The 19,084-nt window shown below is 42.5% G+C and overlaps 1 protein-coding gene across 2 annotated transcripts in view; it reads right to left on the minus strand.

Moving 5' to 3' along the window:
• Positions 1-19,084, minus strand: part of GAS6 (growth arrest specific 6) — a 347,916-nt gene that overhangs the window by 265,627 nt on the left and 63,205 nt on the right. The gene's annotated exons all lie outside the window — the stretch shown is intronic.

Genomic DNA, 19,084 nt, shown 5'->3' on the forward strand with positions numbered 1-19,084 from the left:
TAGAATGCAACCTTGACGTACTCCTTTTTTTGTGGAAATTTTCTGGAGCATTGGCCCTCTTTACCAAATCGTACTTTTGCACCTGCTCCCCGGTATAATTCTTTAATAAAATTCAAAATATTAAGATCGATGCCTAATTGGAACAGGGTGTCCCACAATATTTCGTGTCTCAGGCAATCAAACGCCGAACTTAAGTCGACGAAGATTAACAAAAAGATTGCCTTTTTTAGCTGCCACATGTTTACCGATAATTATTGCCAGATTCAACCCTTGTCCACGGTGCCCAATCCTGCTTTAAAGCCGTATTGAAACTTTGAGAGGGCTTCCGTGTCTTCTGCCCATATCTGTAGTCTATTTAATATGACTCTCCCTGCTATTTTCATCAGGGACTCATGAAATAGGCCTATAACATTTGGGATCGTTTCGGTCCCTCTTCTTAAAGATGGGCACCACAATTGCCTCCTGCCTTGAATATAAAAAGCCTTCTTTATTCCTACTATTTAAAACATTGGTCAAAAGGGGTGCCCATAGGTCCCCGTTTGTCTTATATATGTCCACGGGTACCCCATCTGGCCCGGGGGCCTTACCTGCTACACTTTCTGTGATGGCTGTTTCCACTTCAGATAACGAAAAGTGTATATCTAATGGAAATAGACCCTCTAAATTCTTCTCAAACGTTTGAGCTGATACTACTTCATCAGCCCCTACTAAAACATATCTTTTATAAAGTTACCAGGAACCTTCATCAATAGCCATCTCTATAGTGTCTGTGTTTCTGTCCACAAAAAAAGGTGCGTTTACTGCCTTCCAGAACCCAGTGGTGTCTCTCAAGATGCAGGCTTGGGGAAGAGCTTGCCACGCTTCCTGTTTAATTGCCTTCTACCGTTTTTTTATGGCATCATAATAAATTGCTCTGGCCTTTCTTATTTCAAGGGGGTTTTTCGGTTCTCTTTTAAGTATTTGCATTAGGACTGCATGCGCTTTTCTGCAGTCTAAGTTGAACCAACCCTTAACCTTATTTTCAGAGTTCTTATTCAGAGTACCAGAGAGGGCCTTGCTAATTTCTTCTGAGATGCTACGAAAGGCGGAAATAACTGCACTACAATCTGTATCTTCTGCTAAACAGGTCATGAAGTCTTTATAATTATTTTTTACCATGACTTCAAGAAAATCAACAGGGTCTACTCTATTCCATTTTATGGAATAACCGTTTAGTTTAGCTAGGGTTAGCCTGTGACTATAGAGATTACCTACAACATCATTGTTCTTGTTATTATTAGAGGAAAAGTCCAAACACAGGCTAATCGGAAAGTGATCACTTACTACGATATCACTTGTTTCAAAGTTAAAAATATTGCAATAATAACTGTTTGATACCTGTATGAAATCGATCAGTGAATTACATCCCCTGCCATTAAAAGTAGGATTAAAAGGCACTCGGGGGTTACATATTTAATTGGCAAATCCCAAGTCCAGTGAAGAAAGTAAAGTGTTAAAGAGTTTCCCTGCAATAGTGTGTGCAAAATGGGTACAGGGATCCCCTTCTAGGTTATTCAATCCACACACGCCTGAGTGGCTATTTACACACAAATAGCAATTAAAATCCCCTGCCCAAATCACACAAGACCCCTTCGAAGACACATCACAGGAATTTTGCATACAACTTGTGATATCATCTAGTACATTTGTTACTTCACTCCTTGTGATATTATAGAAATTAATCAAATTAATATGTTGATTTCCTCCCATTTTAAATGTCATGAACTGATAATAATTTGACTCCCTACTATCTTTTTTAACCATGATATTAGCAGTGTTAGATATATAAATACAAAGTCCCCCAGAGTTTCTGCCCCTCGTTGTTTGCATGGCGGGGGTATAAAAGGTGCGAAAACCATTTATATGGATGGCTTCCCGCTCCCAACACTCCTGGAGGCAGATAATGGAAAATGTATTTATGAAGGACATAAACAATGGATTGTTTAGTTTACTGGATAGACCCGCTACATTCCAGCAAAGAAGTGTTAGAAAATCACCCTTGTCTGCACACTTACTTGTAATTTTATCCCTCTTGGGGGAAACCAAACTATTGTCACAGATTATATGAACCAGGCTAACTTCTGCGTCCTGTTGTTGGTGTGTAATAACTTGTTCTTGGTCAACAGTTAAGTGCGGGGAATCAAGTTGCAAGGATTAGCTGTCATATACTTATAATTTTCAGGTACTTGCCCAGAACACTCTTCAACCAATATAACGTGTGTAGCTTGTGGACCCTCCTGGGTGATAACCGTTGTATCACAGTTCTCGGTTGTATTGTTTCCTTTTGCGGGATTTTGATAGCCTTGCACCTCCCTAGTTGTTCTATCTTCTCTACTTAAGGGTAGTCAGTCTACCAAGTCAAGACCACTAAACCTATTTTGAGTTGATATCTCTCTCGAGTCAGATGCTAATGCACGCTCTCAATTTTCCCCTCTGTTGCGAGCAAATTTCGTGACCCTGGTCCAATTGCCACCAGGATCAGATAAGTTGGTTACTGGGTAGAAGTACGAGAGTGGTCGGGCTTCTATGGTTGATCTCGTGTTTTGGTTACCCAAAGTGCAGATGTAATCGACTGTACGGGGGTCCCTAAAATTTACCACCACACAGTCCCCTGGAATTGTTTTTGGGCTATTCCCCACCCAGAGAATTCTCTGCACCATCAGTATCTCGCTTGTGACATGTAGAGGAAGTGTTCGATTAGCATTAAGCCAGTATGTCACCTTGTTTTTCAGAGACATATATGGTTCATGAATGGAATTATCTAATTCAGGGACTCCGGTACGGGCTAGTTTCTGGTGGTAAATTGAAACTAGAGCCAATCTGCTGTTTCCCTCCTGTTGGAACCCCACGGGGCTCTCTATGAGGCATTTTGGGTGGGATAAGTCCTCCCGTAGGCTGCAGACTAATTTTCGCAGGTTCTACCTGAGTTGTTAACAATAATGCAGTAGGGGTATTTGAGGCCAATTTCTGAACCAGTGGAGGAGGATTATGAGGAACTTGCACCTCTGAAGGTTTATTTCCCTGAAGAGTACCCAGGCATATACTTTTTACTTTTATCGCATCTGACAAGTCCCTAGTGGTCTGCTCTAAATGGGAGAGCTGTTTCTCGATCTGTAACAGTCTAGATTCTAAGGGTTCGAGGCAAAGTTTTAACAGGGCCCCCAGGTTTTGTATTAAGGGATTGTCTTCCACCTCAATTCTGCCCGCGATATCATCATCACCTCCGGTGCATGTGTTTTGATTTGATTTAATCGGAGAATGAGTAGCATGCCTAGTCGGGGTCTTCTTATTAATTTCCTTCTTTGACTTAGAGGAAATGTCACTCTTGCCCGTGACTTTAGCTACCTTTGGTTGCCTACCTCCAGTATATGTCGTAATAGCTCTCTTTCTCTTAGGGATTGCGCCCTCCCGTCTCTCCCTTAGTTTTCTAGTGTTTTGTATTTCAGGTGAATTATTGGCCATAGAAATTTGGACAATCTCTAATGTTTCTGATGATTGTGAACTGTTTCTAGACATATTATTCACATGTTCATTGACGATAGGAGGGCAGTGTATAAGGGCTTGGGTTTCGGTGGAATTGCCTTTTGAGGCACAGTCGGGCGTACGAGCTGTTGCGAAATGGCCCATGGAAGATCTTTTTGCCATTGCCAAATCTTGCGACACCCGCCTTTCCATAAGGATTATTCCTTGATCAATTATAGAATTCGCTCTAAAAATAAAATTATCCAAGGTACCCGTTAGTGTTTTCCCCGCAATAACTGTGTTACTTCTATTTTCACGTGCATGCATGCTAGTAGACATATTAATATGTAGATCTTTAAACAAGAAAACTGTTATGCCAGATTTAATACCTATTTCCACAGCAACAGTCAGAGGGTGGGCCCGGTCCGGTCTCACTCGGGCTCGAACGGGCTACAACGGGCCTGCCCTTGGCCCGGGCTTCGCCCGCGCTTCACCCGCGCGCGTCCCGCGTTATGCGGGAATAACAGTATCTAAATACTAGTCGGGGTGGGCGGGAAGAGTCACAGCTGCTCGCAATGTTCTAGCGCTCGGGCTGCTGGACCTCGCAGTCCCGCAGCGCGGCTCCCCCAGGCGACGGCAATCCAAAGTCCAAAGAGCAGGTATGCAAGAGGCAGAGTCTCACTCCCAACGTTACTGCTACGAGCGGCTCCCGCGAAGCGGGGGCCGCGAGCAGTTAAGTGGTGGTGGCTGGGGTGGCCGGGAAGAGTCACAGCTGCCCGCAATGTTCTAGCGCTCGGACTGCTGGTACTCGCAGACCCGCAGCGCGGCTCCCCCAGATGACGGCAATCCAAAGTCCAAAGTGCAGGTATGCAAGAGGCAGAGTCCCACTCCCAACGTTACTGCTACGACCGGCATAATGGTAGTTTGTCTAAAGCCCAGCACATCACAAATTCAGATGTGCCCCTTCTTACAGAGAGAGCAAGCATTTGCAATGCAATAGGTCTCGTATTTACACAAATTAAAGGTATTAGCATTGTAAATAACAATACCTTTTATTTGTTTTATAAACCAAAACATAAATAAAAGGCATTGCCATTTACAATGCCAATAGCTTAAACTCTCGCACATGCGAGACCTATTGCATTGCAAATGCTTGTTTGTAAAAGCGCCCCATGCCGCCATCAAAGTGAAAGCACAGTATGGTGGTGCTTTTACAAAAAAAAGCATTTGTTAAGCAACATATTGCGTGCAGAAGGGCCACGCAGTGCAAAAGTAAAGAAAAGCTTGTGGTTGGGAAAACTACTAATGTAAAGGCCTTACAAATTAATATAGCGCTGTGACTAGCCGTGAAGCGGGATGGAGCATTTTTCAAAGATAAAGCGCAGCATCTATGATCATGCGCTGCATTGTCAGGAAAACAGGGTGGGTTAGGGACAGTCTGTCGTCCCTGCAACAGAAGCTAGAATGAAGATATTCAAGAAAATAGTGCTCACAGACTGTAGAAAATACAGACCGTGTAACAACACAAGTAAAAAGTCCAGTCCTCATGGGAGGTTACAAAGCCAGACAAGGAGGTACTAAGGAGGGATTACTAAGCCTATTCATGAATCAAAGCAACCATTTAGAAAGGACAGTAACAGGAGCCAATTGAAAAGATGAGAGGGAAAATGGGCAGAGCTTCAAGTCCATACCTGAATACAGTATGCCTTACAGAGAAGCTCATACTCTGCCAAGACTTGACCTAAAAACCAGCTGTGTGCTGTGCATGATGTTGAATACTAGGGTGAGCAGCATGCGTAACCTACTGTGTCTCCGTGGCAACTCTAGTGATTTTGTCAAGGGACAAAAATGCACACTGGAGGTTATGTCTCCAGTGAACTATTGCGATAGTTCAACGTACTCATTACCAGTGCGCTGAACAGGGACTGCGCCAACTGCAGAGAGGTGTGTTGGCAGGTTTCTATTTTTTTCTTTAGAAGGTTTATTGAAAAGACACAAAACAAGTGTGTAAACAATAAGGCCTCTCCAGCAATAAAATCTCAATACAGTGATCAAAGCAGATTAAGAGCATCCACAAACAATATCAACTATAAGAGAAAATCAGAATAAGAATTAATGCTGTGTCCTGTTCCAGGTGGCCAGAACACAAGGACTGGGCCAGTGAAGAAACGCAGAACAAAAATCATAATCCTTCCACTGCTTAAACAATTACAGAGCTGCTTCCGGACGTACAAAAAAGTGTGTCTTGTCACCATGTCATATCCGCAATTTGCAAGAAATACTAGCAAAGAATCTATACCCAAAGAAAGAAAGTCTTTAAAGGTTTGTAAAGTTTGGTTTCCTCCACAGTGGGATCACACTCGGATCTGAAAAAACATGGATGTTGCCACCACTAAAGGGCACAATTGTCTTTCTGTTGCAGCTCTTATTATGAGGTCTTGCTGGAAAAGATGAACTAGCGCTATCAATAATGTCCGCAATGCCAACACCTTACCAGCAGGTTTCTACCTGCTAGTCGATTCTCTATACATTAGAATTCACACCAGAAGCCACATCAAGGACCTTCTTCAACAGGAATCACTGCCCGATTTTTAAAATTTCTGTCATTGGTCAATGGTTCTGCATTAAGAATTTCCATCCAAAAGGTTCATGCACCATTTTCTAAAAAGATCAACGTTGTTTTCCAAGTGCACGATGAATGTCACAGCACAATCTAAAAAATTTTACACTTCTCAAATTCACCAGAAATCTGATGCCCAACAAAGGCGCAGAAGACTAGGTATGTAAGATGCACCTTTCTATTCCATCAATTACTTTCTCCCTGAAGGATGAGGACTGACCCCCAGCATCAGGAAGAGCGCTGACGTGTTACGTACTGAGCTGAGCTGAACGGCGTCCCTGCTGTCAAGAAATTCGACCACAAAAGGGACCCCAGCATACAGTGGAATAGGTCATTGTGGATGGTGGAGCTTACCAAAGGAGGCATTGTCCCAGTCTTCCACCTGCTAACAAGGGCAATATAAAAAAATCAATTTTAGCTCCCTCTTCCCATTATGTGACAAACAATGGCTCTCCTCATGAAAAACAGCCACAGGATAACCTTCATTGGCCCCCAAAACCTGCCAGACCTGGGCAGTGTCCACTAGGTATATGGCAACCTCAGACAATAGGTCAAAGTGGTGTTTGGGAGCCTCTAGTATTCCGTCTAGGTTCAACCCAGAGTGTTCAGAGGGATCTGTTTTGCTAAGTGTTTTGTTAAACCCTGAATATGCATCACAGGGCAAGGAAGACACCCAGAACAGGAGCAACTTATTAAAGTTACTTGCCGCCACCACATGTTTAAGCAATATAAGTCCTTTTTTTAGAACAATAAGGCTTGCCTGATACACGGTGAAAAGGAGAGACTGGCTCAATCGGGCATAAGGATTGTCATACAGGGCAAAGTAAAATACCCTCCAATCTTTGGCCTCAAGCAACTTCAGCCTCATAGGAGCAATAATGTCTCGGATTCTACTTATTCCAAAGCCCACAGTGTTGTGAGGGACTCTACATCAACAGCCCCTTGTCCCTCTTGACAATGATATAATCATTTGTAAAAAATCTCGAGTCAGGGATTAGAGTTAGTTACTTAACGAACATTATGAAATCAGTTGAGGCCAAGCTAGTCAATGTGACCTCACTTCTGCCCTAATATACCTCCTGGCAAGGTGTCAACCCCACTGACAATCGCTTCATGGAACATTAAAAGATATAACATATTAATGTCCTCCCAAGTGCACTTGGATTATCTACTTACTTTTAATCTAATTTGCTTGTAAGAAACTTGGCAATTATCTTCAAACCCGGTGCTGGATGATATTGAACACTACTCGCCTGCACTTAGCTCCATCAAGAGGGAGTCGGCCATCTGGGGGTGTCTCAATATGTGTATCCAATCAATTTGGCTTTACCATCTCCATCCTGGCTGAATTAACTGAAGCAGTCATCATTATTAAACATGTATCCTCGGCTGCACAGAGGGATCACTCAAACTCACTGCTACTAGCAAACATTTATATTGATCTTAGTTCTGAGTAAAAAGGACTACAATACATTATCTCATTAATAGACTGCAGGATTTAATACATGACCACCTAAATTCTACATGGCTATTTGTTGGTGATTTTAATGCCAATTTTCAAAAGCTGATGAATGATCATGAGTGGCTGGACGTGGAGGACAAACTATTGCATTCTACAATATTCTGTCTTATTGGTCTAGAAGGCAACTGGGAAACAAGAACAAGAGTAGCTGTTAACATCCCCCTGGCAACTTGACGGCATATGTATCTATGTTATATGTTGACCAACCCTCTGTCCAAGAGGCTTTTCAGCCGTCACACTCTGATGGAATGCTCAGGCCTGCGCTGGGTCTTTTGATTCAAATTGTTGACAAAATGGCTTTAAATGCCTTGGCTTCCATTCATACTGTAGGTGCTCCTGGTCCCAATGGCCTTCCTGCAAGCAACTTTGAGGTAGCAAATGACAAATAGACTACCCAAGAGTTGGGGAGGAACCTTCCTAGTCCCAAAACACAAGAAGGGTGCGTGGTGTAAGCCAAAAAACGTTAGACTCACTGCCCTTTGGATGTAGAGGGAAAATGCCATGTGAAAGTCCTCCACAAGGAAATGGAAGCTGGTGCACAACTTAATAAGATAATTCCTGCAAAACAGACTGGATTTCAAAAGGGGCTGGGCATTGAGATCAATCTACTATCTATGTCAATCCTAATTAATAATGTGACTAAACGTGGGGCTGACCAGCTTTATAGTGCATTTATTGATTTTGCTACAGCCTTCAACAAAGTAGATAGAAACTTGCTGTGGGACAAACTTAATGCATGGGGTATACCACCACATCTATTGGATGCAGTTTGGAGTCTTCATACAAATACATGGGTCAAAAAACGAATGCCCAGCAAATGGGCCTGTCCAGCTAAGATTTATACCAACCAGGGCCTTAAGTAAGGTTGCATTGTGGCTTAGTTACTCCTTAATTTGTATCATGCGGACCTGAATGTCCACCTTGTCAGAGTAAACTACTTTCCTCCAAAACTCCAAGGGAAGACGGTGCATATGCTACAATACGCTGATGATAGAATACTTTTGGACCAAACGGCAATTGGTCTTCAAAGAGCCCTGACATCCCTTCCTGAATATTTTGAGATAAAGAAGCTCAGTATCAACACATTGAAACCTAAGCTCTTAATCTTCTGTAATAAGAGAATCAAAAAAGGAGCTTGGTTTATAAATGCACAAAAGATCGAAAGAATACCTTGCATCAAGTACCTAGGAGTTCGGATTAATTAAAGCAACCTTCCAGCTCCGCATACTGAGGCTTTGGCAATATCAGCTAAGGCTATTACATTTGATTTCCATTGTCTTCTTTAAAATCTTTCTGGTCCGGACATGACATCAATCGGCAACGTTATCGAAAGCAAATTGATGCCCATACTGGCATATGGATCAATTGTTTATTTAAATTTTATTACAAGCTGGCTTAATTGGGCTGAATCGCAATGTTACAGGCATTTATTAAACCTCTGACCTGCTCTGTTCAAGCACTGATTCACGTGGAGTTTAATCTGGCTCGTCAAAACTATGTCTTATACACCAGCTTTCTCTCTATGTGCTCCAAATGTGCAACAGCTGAGCAGAGATAAAAAAAAAAAAAAGATTGTTGTAGGACATTTTACAAGAACCGAAACCGGATACCTACAAGCTTGTCCAGGCAGTCACAGACCTACCTGCTGCTAGAGACCTCTGGGAGTCTGCATTGCATGCAAAATGTCCTTTGAAGTTACTGCTGAAGCAAGTGAGGCATTTACCAGCTCACGAGGACTTATGTGTCATTAGTGCCAAGAAATATGATGACCTGAAAACTGTCTTATATCAACCAATGACTCTTCCAGTGTCATTGCTATTGCTATTGCAGTTCCTATAAAATTTAAAGTAAAGTCACAACTAATGCGCTTGAGATTCGGCTTACTATCAATCAAAGCGTACAAATATGGCCGCCTGACTGGCACCTCGGACGCTTCATGTAGGGGCTGTGGTTTCATTTATTTATACATGTTCTTTGCTTGGGCCCTTTCTATATTCACTTAGACGTTATTATCTCTTCCAATTTTCAGACAAATGAGCATCATGGCCTGCAACACAGCAGTAATTCAATGTCTGAAAGGTGACTCGTGCCAATTTACCGCTATATTCATTACGTTCATGGCAATTGCCTCATCAATGCTTAAAAATGTTGCACCTTCAAAGTAAAGTTTAAAAATTCATTGTTTGCTTCATAAATTATTGGTATGGATAGCTCTTCTCCTTGAAGTCGCAATAGCCCTATGGTTAATTGGAATTGGTACCTTTTGTACTTTAACTATGGTACTTGTAGGAGGAGGGTCTTTCCTTTCTATATGCTCTAATGTGCACTTGCACTTTTATTTGCACCTGTTGTAACTCACCTATTAACTGTCGCTGTCACTAGTATGAATGGGTGTTTTTGCTGTTATTTATTTAATATTTTTAATCATGCAATGATTAATATTTTTCCTTTCTCCTTGTTTGTGTTTTTTTTCTATAACTGGTATGATATCGTTTTTTTCTATTTTCTTGTGCTTATTTATATTGTAATGTTTGCAATGATTTTAACTAATCGTGCAATCAGAATAAACATTGAACTTTGATCTACTTTATAGAAACTCAGTGGCCTGGATGTGTGCGAGAAAAGTCTTGTTTATACCATTCCTAATACACAGTGGTACGTGCCAGAATTACCCCAGTCTTTTCTACTTTTTGCCATAGAGATGAACAGTTTTCATGCGCATTGAGAGAACACCATGCGCATCAGGATATTACATTGAAGGCAGGTCGCATACTATTATCCATGTTTTCGGAAGACTGTTCATTAAGAGACTTATTTTTTAGATAGATTGTTCACTTTGGATGACTCTCGGAGTGATGATAAAACAAAAGAAATCTGAGGTGTTTCCCCTCTTGCCCATCCCATCACAGGATGAGCTTGAGTTCCCATTCAAACATTGCTCAACCTCTGTGAAATACTTAGGCATTAAGGTACATCTTTACTGGAATGTATTGGTCACTGAAAATTATGAACCTGTGTTCTCAGATATGATAACTAAATTTGGCAGATGGAGATGTTTGCATCCGTCAATTATAGGGTGCAACGCACAGATACAAATGACACTAATACTCAGATTATTATATCTTTTTGTGAATATTCCTAAACATGTTCTAACTCACTGCTGTTTTTATTTGACGACCTTATGTGAGCTGGGAAGCCCATGTCACGTGGAACACATTGGTTTTGCCATATCCAGAGGATAAATGGCAGTCTTAATCCTGAGCTATATTTTCCAGCTGTAGAAGCACTTTCAAGATAGCGCTTTTCGGATCCTACTGTTGTCACCATATGTCTCAACTGATAACAGAGTGTGACATGGCCAAGTTTGTTTGTATCCTCCATGAAGGTCATTTTATCTTATAATCTATGTGAAGAATTGTGAAGGTCTTTCATTAAAGACATGAACACTGTTTCCCCACGTAGCAAATCAAGAATCTTTTAATACTGCACTGTCAGTGTACTCATGTATGTGGTACTTTTCACACACACCAGCACACTGAGTCCTCTCTATTTCATTATGTCTTTCTAACATCTCCTACCCCTCGCCCCATTTGCTTTATATTAATGTATTTTCCTTCATATTTCAGACCAGGAATTGAAGAATGTTGTGAGCCCCCTATACATGTTTTCTATATAAGTGCAGCCTGGATGGCAACTGCCACAGAACTATACATATAGACATTGACCTGATGATGGTCGCACAACCCGCTTTCATCTTCCTGTAACTTCTGAAACGCGCATCTTTGTCTACACAACATTGTATTTTAGAGAATCTTTTAATACTGCACTGTCACTGTTACCACTTTAGGAATGAAGATCCCTTTATTTATTTGTATTTTATGTCTCAATATATATATTGTTCCTTGAATGTGAATGAATTTGATTGTCTTGTCTGAATTTGTTATGTAGTAAATGTATTGTTGTTTTTGTTCTCAGTGTAACGATATGGCTCATTTGTGATTTTCAATACATGTGGAGCTCACAGACTGTACATTTATCTATTATTGTTAAGTATCACTACCATATATGCTTTTTCTAAAAAATAAAAAAAAGGAAAACTTTTATATATTAAAAAATCAATAAATTACTAATAACACTGGTCTGATGTATGGTATATTCATTTCATAAACGTATTGTTTACCGATTTATATCTTGGAGAAGATCTTGTTGACTTTTGTTAATAGCTGGGGTCTAAACTTATATCAGAGATCATCAACTAAAAAATAAGGCATTGTTGTCTTTGCCACAACTTGTTCAGGGTTACATACCTGGGTATTGACTGGCCAAAAAGGATTGAGTTACAAGTATCATTAACAAGCCTGTAATGGGATTTGGAGGCTTTTCTACAAGTTATCGTGTGAGTAAAGACTGGCAGGCATGCAGCATTTGACCTCATCCTTTACAAGAAATGTATGCTGAAAGGTCGATTCTGATATTTTATCTAAACAAACCAGCTGCACTTTCCACGGTCAGTAGTGTGACAAGGTCCAGAGTCAGACCAGCTCAAGTCTTGAACAAGGTCTCCACCACAGAGTTCACTTGTTCTGTGTTAAATTAATTGTAACATCCAAAGTAATAGACAAGCGTATGTAGACTTTAAATGTTTTGTTGCTTGACAGCATCAGCTGCCCATATTCTCCTCAGCTTATCCATGTAAGTGCTTGTCAACTCGAGCCCCGTTCCAACTTTCAATGGAAGAGAACAAGGGGACAGGTAGGAAAGAGGAGGCGAATTTTCCACAGTAATAAGACCACAACCATTTTTACAGAATAATGGAACAAAATAAGTAGTTTACAACATGGAAATTGTAGCAAATCATCTCCTTCCCATGGGGAAAAAAAGAATCAATATATCACTGTAATACATGTAAACATACGAATCAATGCTGTAAATACAACTACACAAAAAAAAAGAAAAATGCAAAGAAAGAACATATGGGCCTACGATATAATCCTTATGCCATGCAGGTATTTTAACACTCTTATGCAAATTAAAATTCCATTTCACAAATTACTACACAATTTACCATCAGAATTCATAGACACTGGGACATTTCAGCGGACAATCCTGTCCATACTCCATGTGTGACCATTACCTAATGTGACTACATTTTTTTCCCATCTTGAATATCTTTTCGGGTGCAGAAAACCTCGAACTCCCTTTTTTGTCTGTCTAGGCAGCTTGACACGTCCCCTATCATCAACCCTCCTCTTTGCATAAAATTATCTATTTTGATGTAGTATCTAGCTAAGTACTTTTCCTGGTATTTATGTATTTTATTCATTACACTTTTCTTGTTAGGTAATCTTGATTGGTTTTTACATAACCATTGCGGGGCTAATTTGGTTTCAGGATATCTTCCCTTTAAGGACAAAAATGGAGGAAACTGTGTGCGGTGTAATGCTATAGGACTATATCATTTCTTGCAAGGCTTTCTGATGTTACTTTCAGAATACTTGTTGAGTTGAAGTCAATCCTTAATCATCCCATTAAGTGCTTAACTAAGTACAACAAGGAGCTGAAGGTGTAGAGAACAGGTCATCCCCCACTCAGGTAATCACAAAGGACCTGTGGGCATTCCTGTACGTGGAAGATCAATATTACCAACAAGCCTCAGAACAGACATTACATCCACAGGGCCCCAGGGGTGAGGGGACGTCAGGGTAGGAGGACTCCAAACAATTGGACCTTTGAAAGCACAAGTAGTGAGGACGACGACTACAGGGCCTAGTCATCTACCTCTAATCAAAAAATGAGATTTATTTCCCAAGAAAGAGCAAACGAGGACTTGGGAGATTTGTTCCGGGCTTTTTTAGGACAACACCCTCCAGACCAAAGAGGGGCCAGTCACCGAGGAAGAGGAAGAGGACGGGCACGTCAGAATTTAAATTCAACATGGCAGATGTTCTTTTCGAGAATCACACGCAGAACACCCCTCTAGCCATGAGTGATAGGAACATAGTGGTTAATCTATCACAACACCAACTGGCCGAGGACGAACTGAGGGTTCTTAACAAGGGCCCAGGGTACGTTCCCACTCCTAAACACAACAGTTTTAAACTTCGAGGGGAATTATATGGCCTCATGAGAAAGATCAAACTCAAGAAGTTTTTATGAGGGTAAGGAACAGGACAACCCCTCAGTCTTTTCGACCAACCTGCGATGCCCCTCACAATTTTGCCCTCCAAATAATCTAGTAGGTTCGGAGGTTCAAGTCTTTGAGCAGAAGGTTATGTATTTCCAATTTAGAACAAAATATGAATTGTACCACCCACAGCAACATGAGTAGCTGGGACTGGCAGACGGTCAAGACCATACAAAATAACTCCGCCATCACCATCAAACCGGCTGACAAGGGCAGGGTGGTGATGGATACCCAGGACTATGAGGTTGAAGTGGCCAGGTTGTTGGGGATCCGACAAAATTACAGACCACTCATGAGGGACCCTACTAAAGAACTCCAGTCAACCATTATTAAGATGGTTACGGAGGCGAAGGAAAACAAATGGCTAAAGTACAAAGAGGCTGAATTTCTTAATAATACAAAACCTAGGGTTCCAGCATTCTACATCGTGCCTAAAATACACAAGGCCCAGCGACCACCGCCTGGGCGCTCAATTGTTCCGGGTATTCAATCGTTATTGAAACCCCTGTCGAAGTATTTAGACTTTTTCATGAGAGAGTGTGTCATTACACAACCCTCTTACGTTCAAGAGACCACCAACGTTCTGAGAATACTGGATGACGTTGTATATGACCCGGACCATCAGTTTTTACTCATCATTGACATCGAATCGCTGTACACCAGCATTCCCCAGGAGGCAACACTGGTGGCAGCAGCACACGCCCTGGGGGAATGCGAGAGGTTTATGACACCCCACAGACATTTGTTTTACAATGTATAGAAATTGCTCTCACCCAAAATTTCTTTGCCTTTAAAGACGAGATGTACCTACAGGTATCTGGTACCTCGATGGGGACCACATTCGCTCCCAGTCTGGCCTGCATCTATGTATGTCAGTTTGAGTCCAATTACATCAATCATGACACCAATCTCTTCCAGAGGAACATCTTCCTCTGGAAGAGATATATATAGATGATGTGCTGTGCGTATGGTACGGTACAGAAACAGAACTCAATGAGTTTTTGGAGTGGTTAAACAATCTTGACGAATGTTTGAAGTTTACATGGACGGTCAATAGATCGACAGCGACTTACCTTGACATCAAGGCCGAAAATAACAAGCTAGCGACTAATGTGCATCAAAAACCAACGGACAAAAATTCATTGCTCCACTACAGGCCCTATCATCCAAGGGCCCTTCGGGACAATTTACCTGTAGGGCAATTCCTGCGATACCGCAGGAATTGTTAGTCGATCCAGACATATTCAGAGCAGGCAGAGGACCTCTCTAGAAAATTGGAGGACTGTGCATACCCCAAAAAGGTCAAACAGGCAAGAAAGAGAACTCTAAATGCCCCACGTGCTGCACTTCTTGAAAGGACACCAAAGAATAGTGGAGATTGTATCCCGGTTGTCACTACTTTTGGACCACTATTGACTAAAATCAGACAAATTATCAGGAGGCACTGGCACTTGCTTAGCACTTCCAGCATGAAAATGCTTCAACAACGATTCGCTTTCAAGCGATCAGCGAATTTACGTGACCACCTGGTACATACCCGACCCATTCAAGAACTTAGAGAGACTGGGGTGCCCCACGGACACTATCCATGCGGGAGCTGCTCAGTGTGTGAGCTCACAGCCCCTCTTAAGAGTGTGAATCTTGCTAGTAAAAAAACCTGGTACTTGAACAGGTTTAGCAATTGTAACACCGTTAATGTCATCTATAGACTCACGTGTCCGTGTGGTCTACATTATATCGGACTCACGACATGGAGAGTCAAAGTTAGGATACAAGAACACCTGAGCACACTGAGAACAGGTAAATTGACCACAAAACTTGTGCAGCATTTTCATACATTCAAGGACAATCCTAAGGACATTCGCTGGGTTGTGCTGGAAAGGGTAATGGGTGACCATTATAACATTGAGACTAGATTGAGAACGAGAGAGGCACACTGGATTTATCAGGAGGGGGTGGATCAGCATGGGCTGAACGACCTTATTGAATGGAACAGAGTAAATGTGCATTAAAATCAAACAACTTTGATCTACAGGATGTCCCAATGCCAGGGTCTCGGCTGTGATTCGCTTCTTATACTTGTCCTTATATTTGTCTACCCCAGAGACATGAATGAGGGAACTGTCTGGGTGTGAGTGTAGGATTTACATATAAGAATATTCAAGCATCAAACTTTGGTTATTTATGACCTCTGTGGCAGGGTAGAGTGCCATATCACACATCGTACATCGCTTTGCCTTACAATATAACAGCCCATGATGGAACATTTTGTATATATACAGACCTAGAGGCTAGGTGGATAATGAACGAGACCCCTGTAATACATGCATAGAATGTAAAAGAAAAAGTACATATTTAGACTGCTGTGAATAATGGGCCTGGCAGGGCCAGGTTGAATCCTGGTCTTTCAAAAAATGTTCAAAAGATTTTCAAAAATTTTAAACAAAATAAAGAAAGAAAGCGTGTCAATAATGTGTTGGAATTAAAGGTGTGCTTTTTATAACAAGTGAGGTCACTGTACTTTTTTCACAGTGCAGGTCACGTGCATTAATCTGGACCCGGTGTCAGGACGTAAACCCAGGACAAATAAAATATGTAAGAGGCTTAAAACAAGCACATATATTCGGAGTGCATTGCGGTTTGTCGTTAATCACGCTGCACATTAGTGAAGTACTGCGGTGTCTTACACAATATGGCGCCCACGCCAGCCCTTCAATCCGGAAAAACAATGAGAGGCCGGGTAAAAGGGGCGGGTCACGCAAGCGATGTCGCTGTGCGCCGTGTATTGATAATCCTGACCGCCCACCGAGCCAACGAGGTGCTGATACAACGCCAGACACCAATGCGGTTACGGTGAGCGGGGTCCAAACAGGCAGGGGAGAGGGTGGCAGGTTTTCACCCCAGCAGAGCCAGCGACAAAGACTAAATATAATGTCACACAGAATAGGCGTGTGTGGCGGTCTCGTTGGCTAGCCCCGCCTTTAAGGTTATGAAACCAGGTCACAACAATGGAGACGCCAGGCAATGCTAATGGCTTGAGGCAGTCAGTGAGGCCCCCGCAGGGGTCACTACACTGATAAACTGGGGGCGGGTTCTTCTTGCTTAAAGTGGAGGGCATATGCACTTTCTAGATATCAGAGCAAGTTAGAAACATTTGTTTGCATGTACGACATGACGTCGGCTTCACTTAAACCTCACAATTCATAATAACTTTTTATAATGCTTTCTATAAATGTTTTACAGACTGACGTTTGCAGCAACCGTGACAGCCAGTGAGACAGTGGACGCATACACACTCACATGCTAAGAGGGTTATATGTATGCCCATGCGGGGCAGCAACCCGGTAAATATATTGACGCCATGAGGGTGGTTTTCATAACGAAGATAGTCCACGGTTGACCAGGTGCCAATTGATGATGTTGTGTCATTCTGTTTCTGTCTCCCTTAGGAATATATAAAATAGATAACCATTGGTGCAGGGTGGAGAAACTGACCCACGCCCTGATGAAATTGCTGTGAGTTTCCCCCTGGCAATTAAACATGTTGGCTTTTAAATGAGCAGACACTCAGCCCGGAATAAATTTACATAGCCAGTGTGGTCTAGCTCACTTTTAAATTGGGAAGGGCGGTGTTTCAGTTCAGATCCCGCTATCCCTTATAGGGTTGATACTGCCGCACACTTGGATAAGTTATCTGGTGCAAAGGCAGCACTCGACACCACACCTAGCACCGTGTCTTTTGTCTTTCTCTCCTTTTTCTTACTTTGTCACAGTTTGTGTTACGGGTTGGCGGCTGCTGATGATAAGAACCTGGGGATGCAGGCGAGTACCTACCTGCTCACTCCCATGGTGTTACTTCCGTGAGGCACCGGCAGCCTTTTCTCACCTTTTTTCCTTTCACTTTGGTTCACACGAGCCCGGTCATATCACACCAGGGGGTGGGTTTGACCGAGGGAGACTTAAACGAATTGACACAACAAATTTTTTATCACAGATTTTTATAACAGAATGGTGATCCAGGTCCCTTCTGTACAGTTGGTATAAGGTTAACCGCTGGTCCAAAACATAAAGTTTATAGACTGTAATGGATTGGAAGGGTCCTGAGTAATACATTCACCGTGTGAACAGGTCTTTTGTTGTTTGTGGAAGTGTTTAACTAACCCATTAGTCTGGGGCAATCAAGGCTGTTTGTAAATGCTTAATGGACAAACTACAACGAACTTATTTCATTTGTGTCGAAGTGAACTGTACACCATTGTCTGTAATTATTGTTTGCGGGATTCCTTCCTCATAAAACACATCTCTAAGGGAGATAATTATTAAGGTTGTGTTGGTATTTTTAATTATTTTTATCACAACTCACTTTAGAGCGATAGTCTAAAGGATGAGGGAGCTAGCCGTCAAGCAATTGGGGAGAAGCGGAAAGCATGGTGTCACTGCCACACCAAACACAAGCACCAGAGCACTGGATTTTATGCAGAGGTCGAGACCGGGTCTGGCTGGAGGCGAGGCTGAGGAGTGGAGCGGCTAGTGGGGTCGGTTTCCTCACCGCTGCTACCGAACAACATGAGCATAAATACCAGTGCATCAGACTGTGGTTAAGGCTATAAAGGAGGCCATGGCTTGAGGGAAGGTGTGGCGTCCTGGAGGTGAGGCCCATGCAGTCCGAGAGGAGAGCCGCTGTGAAGTGGGCTGGTTGGCGGGGAAGCATGGGAGTGACTCCCCGTGGCTCCCTCGCGGCCAGAAGAATGTGGAAAGCTGCAAAAGAGTCTGGCCACACTTGTGCCCTCCCAGAGCCGGTACGGGGCCTACTGGGTATTTGGTGGCCTGGCGTCGGCCGGGCATAGGTGTTGTAGTGAAGCAGGAAGATGGCACCGGTCAGTGCGGCTTGTGGCCAAAAGCTCCTGAAAGCCCCTGAAAAGCTTCGAGAAGTTCCTGAACAAGTTCCTGTTTACTTCAGAGCCTCCGCTGCTCCTGTCACACTTACAACCTTAATGGATTCCAGCCCCCCAGCATTCAGATATGGGTCCAGGAGTGATTGGGGAGAGGATGTGGTCCGTCGGCTAGATTGCCAACTTTGGTGCTGGAAACCAGGGTTCGAGCCTCGAGGTTGCGACCACATCCTGTGATTCTGGGCAAATCACTTAATCTCCCCGTGCCTGAATATGTAACCTAGCCGGTGCTCATGTAAAGTGCTCCAATACCTTTGGGTCGAGTTTGTGCTATATAAATCTGCATTAAAAAATTAAAAAATATA

This window comes from Lissotriton helveticus, chromosome 8, assembly GCF_964261635.1.
Source record: "Lissotriton helveticus chromosome 8, aLisHel1.1, whole genome shotgun sequence".
Taxonomy (NCBI): domain Eukaryota; kingdom Metazoa; phylum Chordata; class Amphibia; order Caudata; family Salamandridae; genus Lissotriton; species Lissotriton helveticus.